This window comes from Coturnix japonica, unplaced genomic scaffold, assembly GCF_001577835.2.
Source record: "Coturnix japonica isolate 7356 unplaced genomic scaffold, Coturnix japonica 2.1 chrUnrandom550, whole genome shotgun sequence".
Classification (NCBI taxonomy): Eukaryota; Metazoa; Chordata; class Aves; order Galliformes; family Phasianidae; genus Coturnix; species Coturnix japonica.
The window spans coordinates 22010-31426 of record NW_015439930.1 but is presented as its reverse complement, the minus strand read 5'-3'; the positions used below and the strand labels follow the sequence as shown (position 1 = coordinate 31426).

Genomic DNA, 9417 nt, shown 5'->3' with positions numbered 1-9417 from the left:
AGACCCCCATAACCCCATAAGATCCCACTGACAGCATCTGCTGGGCTGCCCCATAGCGGTCCACGTCCCGTCCCGTTGGCACTGTCTGACTTTGGGCCCCACAATGAACCCAATAAGACCCCAAATCCCCCCTTAAGACCCCAATAGACCCCATCAGGACCCCAGTAAGTTCCCATATCCCCCCTTAAGACCCCATTAAGACCCCAAATCCCCCCTTAAGACCCTAATAAGACACAAAATCCCCCCTTAAGACCCCAATAAGACCCCAAATCCCCCTTTAAGACCCCCATAGGACCCCCTTAAGACCCCAATAAGACCCCAAAAGACCCCTTAAGACCCTAAATCCCCCCTTAAGACCCTAAATCCCCCCTTAAGACCCCATTAAGACCCTAAATCCCCCCTTAAGACCCCAATAAGACCCCAAATCCCCTCTTAAGACCCCAATAAGACCCCAAATCCCCTCTTAAGACCCCAAATCCCCACTTAAGACTCCAATAGCCCCACTTAAGACAACAATAGACCCCATCAGGACCCCATTAAGACCCCAAATTCCCCAATAGCCCCCAGTATCTCCCATCAGGACCCCAATAGACCCCAATAAGACCCCATTAAGACCCCAAATCCCCCCTTAAGACCCCAATAACCCCATCAGGACCCCATTAAGACCCCATTAAGACCCCCATAACCCCATAAGATCCCACTGACAGCGCATCTGCTGGCATGCCCCATAGCGGTTCCACTCCACGTCCCGTTGCCAATGTCGGGACTTGGGCCCCTACATGACCCCCAATAGACCCCAAATCCCCCCTAAGACCACATAGCACCCCAAATCCCACCCTTACCAGGACCCAATAGCCCCCAATAAGATCCTTATTACGCACCTAAAAATCCCGCCCATAGGACCCCAATATAGACCCCAAATCCCCCTTAATGACCCCAACTAACGACCCCCTTAAGACCCCATTAAGACCCCAACATCCCCATTGAAATCCCCATAGAACCCCCTTGCAAGACCCCAAATAAACCCCTCCAGACCCCATTAAGCCACCAAAAACCCCCGCCTTATGACCCCAAATAGACCCCATAAGACCCCAAATACCCCCATTAAGACCCGCCAATTCCCCCCTTAAGACCCCAATATAGATCCCCAATAAGAGCCCAACTCCCCTTAAAGACCCCAATCCCTCCTTGCAATGACCCAATAAGGCCACAAATCCCCCTTAAGACCTCAATATAGACCCCAAAATCCCCCTTAAGACCCAAATTCCAATAGACACATATAAGGACCCCAAAATCCCCCCCTTAAGACCACCAATAGCACCCCAAATCCCCCCTTAAGACCATTAAGTCCCCACATCCCCCACGAAAACCCAATTACCCCTTAAGACCCCATATGCTCTCCCCTTAACACCATTAATGAAGACCCCACAATCCCCCGTGTAAGAACCCCAAATAACCCCATCAGGACCCTAAATAAGACCCCAAATCCCCCTAAGACCCCAATAAGGCACCCAAATCGCCCCTAACGACCCCCCAATAAGACCACCAAATCCCCCCTTAAGACCCATTAAGACCCCATAATCACCCCCTTCAAGACCCCAATTAGGCCCCCAAATCCCCCCTTAAACCCGCAATAAGAACCCCAACAATCCCCTTTAAGACCTCCAATAGCCCCATCAGGAACCCCATTAAGACCCCAAGAGACACCATAGCCCCATCAGGACCCCCAATAGAACCCCCATTAACCCCCATAAGAATCCCACTGACAGCATCTGCTTGGCTTGGTCCCATAGAGCTCACGTCCCGTCCCCGTTGGCACCTGTTCTGACTCTTGAGGCCCCACAATGACCCAATCAAGACCCCAAATCCCCCCGTTAAGACCCAATAGCCCCCATTTCAGGACCCAATAAGTTCACCATTATCCCCCCTTAAGACCCCATTTAAGACACCCAATCCGGCCCTTAAGACCCCAACATCCCCACTAAAGTGGACCCCAGAATTCTCCTTTAAAGACCCAAGTAAGACCCAAATCCCACATTAAGACCCCAAATGCCCCTTAAGACCCCAAACCCCATATCCCCCCGTTAAACCCCAGTAAGACCCAGAATCCCCCCTTAAGACCCACAATCCCCCGCTTCTTAAGACCCCATTAAGCCCCCAAATCCCCTTAAAGACCCCAATAAGGCCCCAATCCCCTAAGACCCAACTAGCCCCAATAGACACCATATAAGACGCCCCAAATCCCCCCTTTAGACCCCAATAAGACCCCAAATTCTCCCTTAAGACCCATTAAGCACCGAAATCCCGCCCATTAAGAACCTCCAAAGCCCCCTTTAAGACCCCAATAAACCCCATCAGGACCCCATTATACCCAACTAGACCCAATAGCCCTACCTTAAAGACCACAATAAGCCCCCATCAGACCCCAAATACCCGCAATATAGACCCCGAAATCCCCCCTCAAACTACCAATAAGACCCCAATCCCCCCATACTCAGGGCCCCAAGTAGGGACCCCAGCCCCACTGGACAGCATCCCTGCTGGGCATGCCCCATAGCAGTCCACGTCCCGTCCCTTGCACATGTCGCACTATTGTGGCCTTAACCTATGACGCTCCAATAAACGACCCCATATATCTCCCCCCATATGACCCGCAATAAGACCCCAAATTCCCCCATTAAGCACCCCCTTAGACCCCAAAATCACTCCCTTAATTACCCCAGAATCCCCCCTTAAGACCCAATTAAGACCCCAAATCCCCCCTTAAGACCCCAGATAACCCTATCAGATCACGTATAAGACCCCAAATCTCCACCTATAAGACCCCAATAAGCCCCGAATCCCCCCTTAAGACCCATTAAGACCCCAAAATCCTCCCCTTAAGCCCCAATAAGACCTCACAATCACCCTCTTAAGATCCCCATACGGACACCCCTTAAGACCCAAATACCTCATCAGGACCCCATAAAGACCCCCAAATCCACCCTTACGACCCCAAATCCCCCCTATACAGATCCCATATAACCGCACAATCCCGCCCTTAAGACCCCATTAAGACCCCCAAATCCCCCTTAAGGACCCGCAAATCCCACTATAACAGACCCCAATAAGACCCCAATAAGACCCCAAATCCCCCCTTAAGACCCCAAAAGCTTCCCTTAAGTCCCAATAAGACCCCCTTAAGACCCCAAAATCCCCCCGTTAAGACCCAATACCCCCATCAAGACACCCATTAAGACCCAAATCCCCCCTTAGGACCCCAATAACCCCATTCGAACCCATAGACAACAAAGCCCCCTAAGACCCCATTAGAACCGACCAAATCCCCTTAAGACCCCAATAGCCCCCAGTCAGGACCCAATTAGACCCCATAAGACCCCCAAACCCCCTTTAAGACCCCAAATCCCCCTAAGACCCCAAATCCCGCAAATACCCCCTTAACACCCCAATTAAGACCCAATCCCCCCTTAAGACCCATTAAGACCCAATAACCCATGCAGGGACCCAACTAGACCCCAAATTAGACCCCAAATCCCCCTTAAAGGACCCCAAAAGACCCCAAATCCCTCTAAGACCCCAATAGCCCCCCCATCAGGACCCATTAAACCCAATCAGACCCCCAATAGCCCCATCAGGACCCCCTAGACCCCCATAACCCGCATAGACTCCCAACTGAACAGCATCTGTGGCTGCCCCAGACGGTCACGCTTCCCCCGTCCCGTTGGCACTGTCTGACTTTGGGCCCCACCAATTTGTCTCTCGGGACGACAGACGTATTCGATCTCGTAGTCGAAGGGCAGAACCCGAACACTACGGACCTCGTCCGGGGTCAGACCCCGGTACCGGATCCCCCCATCGCGAGGGGGGCGGATCACTGCACAACACCTATAGGAATACACATGGGTTAATGCATGTAATAGTGGATATAGTGGGGTAATGGGGTAAAACGTAATGGGGTAGACCCCGAACAGATAGGTACCGACCCCATCGCGAGAGGGTGGGGATCACAGCACACCCAGCTATAGGAATACAAGGGCTTCAATCGGGTGGATAATGGGGGGTAATGGGGGGTAATGGGGGATTAGCAATGGGTTAATGGGGTATAGGGTGAATGGGGGGTATAATGGGAGTTAATAGTGTGATTAATGGGGGTAATGGGGGGATAGTAAGTTGGGGGTTAAATGGGTATATGGGGATTATTAATGGTTAAGGGGTTAATTGGTAAATAAGGGATATAATCGGGTTAAATAGAGGCAATAGGGTAATTGGGGATATTAATGGGGTTAATGGGTTAATGGAGGTAATAGGGGGAGAAATGGGAAGTTAATGGTCTTAATGAGGGATTAGAATGTGTTAATGGGGGGGTAATAGGGGATCATCAATGGCGGTTAATAGGTAATAGGGGGATTAATGGAGTTAATGGGGTTTAAATTAGGGGATAGGAATGGGGCTTAAAATCGGGGTAATAGCGCAGGATTATCAATTGGAGCAGTTACATGGGGTTCGATGAGGGGTAATGGGGCGGACTATAATGGGTTAATGGGGCGTTAATGGGGGATCATAATGGGAGTTAATGGGTGGTAATGGGGGTATGGGCTGTAATGGGAGGAGTATAATGGGCGGTTCAATGGCGGTAATGCGACGGATATCAATGCTGGTAATAGGGTAATAGGGGGTAATCGGGGGCTCATAATGGGTTAATGGGTAATGGGGGGATTACTAAATAGGCGTTAATTGGGGGATATAAGGGTTAATTGGGGTTCATAGGGGTTAAATAGCGGGGATATAATGGGGATTAATGGGGTGGGAATGGGGCACGGGGGTCGAGACGGTACCCGGATTCTCCCCATTCGCTGAGGGGGACGGATCGAGCTGCACACCCTATAAGGGATAAGAATGGAGTTAATGGGTAATGGGGTAAGTGGGGTAATGGGGATAGAATGCGGGTTTAATGGGGGTAATAGGGTTAAGGGGATATGAATGGGTTAATGGGCGGGTAATAGGGGTGAATGGGGATATAATGGGGAATGGGGGTTATTTAGGGGGTATATAGGGGGAATGGGGCGATTAGAATGAGGCGCTCACTCGCGCGCTCACTCTCTAGGGGGTAATGGAGCGTGAGCGTAATGGGGTTAATAATGTGGGTTACATGGGCTAATAGGTAATCGAGGGATATGAATGGTCTAATGGGGGGTTAATAGGTAATTGGCGGGATATCAATGGGGTAATGGGTTAATAGTGGGAATATAATGGGATTAATAGGAGTAAAATGGAGAGAAATGGCGGAATATTAGTGAGTATAATGGGGTTTAATGGGGGAATATAATGGGTTAATGACGGGGTTACATAGGGGGATTAATGTGGTTAATGGGGAATATGGCTAGTTTAAATGGGGGGAAATGGGGGACTTATAATGGGTTAATGGGCGTTAATAGGGCTTAACTGGGACTATAATGGGTTAATTGGGGTAATCAGGGGGTAATGGGCGGATATAATGGGTTAAATCGGGTAATAGGAGACCAAGCGGTAATGGGGGGATATCATGGGGTTAAATGGATTCAATAGGATCAATAGGAGGGTAATGGGGGGTATAATGGGTTCAATAGGTTAATATGGGGATTATAATGGGTTAATAGGGTTAATGGAGGGATATAATGAGGTAATGGGGGGGTAATGGGATGATAATGGGAAGTTGAATGGGGTAATAGGACGTAATGGTGGTAATGGGTGATCAATGGGCCGTAATGGGATATAATGGGGTTAACTGGGGGTAATGGGGGATCATATATGGAGTTAGATTGGGGAGTTAATGGGTGAATAATGGTTAAAATTGGGGGGTGGGTTTCTAATGGTTGGAATGGCGGATATAATGGGGTTAATGGGGGGTAATGGGGGTCAGACCCCGGTACCGGATCCCCCCATCGCGGGGGGGGCGGATCACTGCACACCCTATAGGGATAGAATGGGGTTAATGGGGGGGGTTTAAGGGTAAATTTTAAGGGGGGTTGAAATATGGGGGGATATAGATGGCGTTAACTGGTTATTAGGGGGTAATGGGCAGGTAATAGGGTATAGTGGGATTATAATGGGTTTTAAATGGGGCGGTAATGGGGGGTTCAATAGGGTTAATCAGGGCTGTATAGGGGGTAATAGAGGAAGTGGAGATAGAAATGGGGTTAATGGGGGGATATAATGGGGTTAATGGGGTTAATGGGGTTAATAGGGGGATATAATGGGGTTAATGGGGTTAATGGGAACATGGCGGACTTAATGGGTTAATTAGGGGTTAATAGGGGGATATAATGGGGTTAATGGGGTTAATAGGGGGATAGAATGGGGTTAATAGAGGGATATAATGGGGTTATATGGGGTTATAGGGGTAAGAAATATAATGGGGTTAATGGGTAATAAGTAATGGGGATTATAGTAGGTAATGGGGGGTAATGGGGGTCAGACCCCGGTACCGGATCCCCCCATCACGGTGACGGATCCACTGGCCACCTCTATAGAGATCTAGAATTGGGCGTTAATGGTGTAACCTAGGGGGTATTAGTAATGGGAGTTAATAGGGGGTAATGGGGGATTATAAGGTTAATAGGGGTTAATAGGGTAATTAGAGGATATAATGGGTAATGGGGTGTAATAGGTTCAATGCGGGATAATAATGGCTGTTAATGGTTATGCGGTTAGTGGCTGGTGATATAATGGGGTTAAGGGGCTTAATAGGATGGATATAATGGTCGGTTAATAGGGGGTTAGGCGTAATAGAGGGAATATAATGGGGTAATGGGGTTAACTAGCAGGATATAATGGGTTAATGGGTATTAATAGGCGATGTAGAATGGGGTAACTAGGGGGGTAAATGAGAGATATATGGGCGGTTAATGGGTAATGGGGGTAATGGAGGGGATCATATTAATGGGGCGTAATGGGTTATATGGAGTTGGTATAGGGGGATAGAGAATGGTTATATGGGGGAATAATGGGGTAAATAGGGGTAATAGGGGGGATAGACATGGGGCTGAATGGGGTAAATTAGGGTAATGGGGGATAAGGCGGTTAATGGGATTAATAGGGTAATGGGGGGAAATGGATATCAACGGGGTTATAGGGCGAATATGGGGTAAATGGCGGAATATAGAGTTATAGGGGTCAAGTAGGGTACTAAGAGGGATAATAATGGGTTAATGGGGTTTAATGGGATAAATGGAGTTAATAGGGGTAATGGGGCCCTACTAATGGGGGGATGATTAATGGGGTTAATAGTTAATAGGTTAAAGGGGATATAGATGGGTTAATAGGGGGTAATAGGGGGGAATAGTGAGCTATAATGGAGTTAATGGGGTAATAGGGAGAATTGAGGCGATAATAATGGGGTGTAATGGGGTTAATGGGGAATAGAGCGGATTATAATGGGGTTAATGGGGTTAATAGGGTAATGGTGTATAATGGGTATAGATGGGGGGGGTTTTTAATGGGCGGGGGGTATAATGAGGGTCTAATTGGATTAATAGGGCGTAATAGGGGTTAATGGGGGTATAAATGGTTAATAGGGAGTAATGGGGAAACTGGGGTGGTATAATGGGGTTAGATGGGGTAGATAGGGAGGATATAAATGAGTTAATAGGGTTAATGGGGGTATAATGGGGTTAATGGGCTAATGGGGGACTAATGGCTTTAATGGAGGAATAGAGACGGTAATGGACGGTGGAATGGTGGTATAATGGGGCTAATGGGGATATAATGGGTTAATGGCCGGGATTAATGCGGTTATTGGGGGTACTAAGGGGATATAATGGTTCAATGGGGTTAAATGGCAGGATATAATGAGGTGTTAATTGGGGATATAATGGGGTTAAATGGGGGAGGTATAATGGGTTAATGGGGGAAATGGGGTATAATGAGTTCAATGGGGTGGTAATAGGGTACATGTGGGATATAATGGAGTTATGGGGTAAAAGGCGTGTATGGGGGATATAACGGGGTTAATGGAGGGAAAATTAGGGGATATAATGGGGTATGGTTAATAGGGTGAATGGGGGATAAATGGTTAATGGGTAATAGGGTTAATGGGGTTATAAGGGGTTAATGGGGGTAATAGAGGGATATAATGGGGTTAATGGGGTTAATAGGGGGTAATGGGGGGATATAATGGGGTTAATGGGGGAATGGGTTCTAGACCCGGTACGGATCCCCCATTCTGGCGGCGACGGATCTACCTGGCATCTCACCCTAATAACGGCCCGATACACATGGGTTAATGGGTAGTTAATGAGGTTAACTAGAGGGTAATGGGGGATATAATGGACCGTTAATTGGAACCTAACGTCTGATCATACTACGCGCCTCAAATTACCATCCTATCATTCAATCTCAGTTAATAGGGATTATAATGGTTAATACGGGGAATTAGGGGGATTAATGGGGGTTAATGGGCTAATGGGGGAGTAATGGGTTTAATGGGGTAATGGGATATAAATGGGTTAATGGGTTTAATAGGGGTAATTGGGGATATATGGGTGTTAATGGGGATACTATGGGGAGATTATAATGGATATAATGGGAGTTAATGGGCGGTGAATATGAGGTAATGGGGTTATAATTGGGTTAATGAAATCGGTGGATATAATGGGCTTAATGGGGTTAATAGGCGATATAATGGGTTAAATTAGGGTAGGGGGATATAATGGGGTAATAGGGGGTAATGGGGATCGTTTTTCCTATATAATGGGGTTAATGGGGGTAATGGGGGATATAATGGGGTTAATGGGGGGTAATGGGGGGATATAATGGGGTTAATGGGGGTAATAGAGTATGGGTGGTAATGGGTGATAATGGGAGGTGTAAGGGGACATATAATCTCGCTGATTAATGGTGTTAATATTCGAGGGCGGGTAATGCGTGGGCATAATTAGGCATTCCTAGTGGCCGACTATTAAGGGTCAATGGGGACTTGCGTTCAACAAATGTGGTTAGACCCCCCTTTTCCGCACTATTCGGTACCGGAATCCCCCATGCTGGAGTGCGGACGATCAACTGCCGCACCCTATAGGATAGAATGGGTGCTAGTTATTGGGCCAGACTATTCATGACCATGCATACAGTTGGTCGCTTCGATGATACAATGTTGGAATACAGCTCGTATCAGTGTTTGGTATTGGGGCGGATATATGGGTTATTGGGGTTAATAGGGGTAATGGGACCGATAGCGATCTTCGATCTCAATACCATCCTGGTAGGAATGGGGAGTTGTTTCGCGCCAATATTATGGGCGTTAACTGGGTTAAAATAGTTTAGCTAGGGAGATCTATTAATGGGTTAAATGCGGTTACATGGGGTTAAGGGGGGAATAGAATGGGTAATGGTTAATGGGGTTAACGGGGACATATAATGGGTTAATGGGGTAATGGGGGTATC

At 47.8% G+C, this 9417-nt stretch overlaps 1 protein-coding gene across 1 annotated transcript in view; it reads right to left on the bottom strand.

The window, feature by feature from the left end:
* LOC107307335 (P-selectin-like) overlaps nucleotides 1-9417 on the bottom strand; it is a 42395-nt gene that overhangs the window by 32360 nt on the left and 618 nt on the right. The window lies entirely within an intron of this gene.